The sequence below is a fragment of the Dama dama genome, chromosome 12 (assembly GCF_033118175.1).
Source record: "Dama dama isolate Ldn47 chromosome 12, ASM3311817v1, whole genome shotgun sequence".
In the NCBI taxonomy this organism is placed as follows: Eukaryota; Metazoa; Chordata; class Mammalia; order Artiodactyla; family Cervidae; genus Dama; species Dama dama.
Genome location: NC_083692.1, coordinates 78,826,630 through 78,827,686, shown reverse-complemented (window position 1 = coordinate 78,827,686; position 1,057 = coordinate 78,826,630). Strand labels below are relative to the sequence as shown.

Below are 1,057 nucleotides of genomic sequence, written 5' to 3'. Positions count from 1 at the left end.
TCTAATAGCAATTGTAATTGCTTCTTTAACCTAGAGTTATTTTAAAGTTAGTGCATATAATCCAAATATTTTGGAGTTTCTAGAGACATCTCTTTGCACTTGATTTTCTAATCATTTCCATCTTGGTCAAAGAATAAATTCTGTATAATTCCAGTTGTATTAAATATATTAAGACTCGTTATGCACACACTGATGTGTGTGTGTGTGTATGTATGTGTTTCATCTACACAGCAGGGCGTGTCTGGAGCCTCGGCTGCAGGTTCGTGTAGAGGCGGCAGGTGCCCGGGGAGCACCGCGCTGCGCAGCACAGAAGTAAGTGCCCGCGTCTGTGGTCCGCGGAGAGGAAATGTGCAGTGAGCTGCGGCGTTCTGCAGGGACTGTGGTGGCCTTTAATCTTCCTTCCTGCTTTGTCCCTGAAGGAATGTAAAACAGGTAGATGAGGCGGCCCCCAGGGTTCTGAAGATACCAGTTCACACTCTGTGAGGAAGTGGAAAAATTACACCGAAGCGTGTAGCTGGCTCCCTCCTGGAGACTCAGGCCTGGGGGACTCTGCTCCACATCGGCCCCTCGCACACCTGATGAGGAAAGAGAAACAGTCACTGTGAGGGTCACTGTAACTCCTACTAAACCCTGAAAGTGCCCTCCCCCTCCCCACATGATGAGAAGGATAGACAGTCTGCAGGACTTGTCAGCTCCTCTCCCTCCCTCAACAATAGAGCAGCGCCTCACTCCTCCAGGTTCCCTGTGGGGCGGCCCCAACTCACAGCAAACCTGGGCAAACAAACCCCAGCACAGCGCCTGCTAGCCTCTCCATGATGCTTCCTCTTCTTGTTGGGACATTTTCACTACAAGACACTTCACTAAACCCTGAGGGAGTGAGTGACGTAAGTCGTTCCTGCTCCTGCAGCCAATCAGCTCACCCAACCAATCCTGCTCAGGTGAGGAGGACAGGACGCCCCACCCCCCACCGCAACCAACTCAGGATGTGCTGGCCAGGGGCGGGTGAGAGTGGGAAATAGAAAAGTCGTTATTTTATGACTTAAGGGATACTTTCTGA

General features: G+C 50.8%; 1 pseudogene; it reads right to left on the bottom strand.

Moving 5' to 3' along the window:
* Positions 1 to 219: 219 nt before the first annotated feature.
* LOC133067079 (T cell receptor alpha variable 22-like) lies at positions 220 to 814 on the bottom strand (annotated as a pseudogene).
* Between the last annotated feature and the right edge of the window lie 243 nt (positions 815 to 1,057).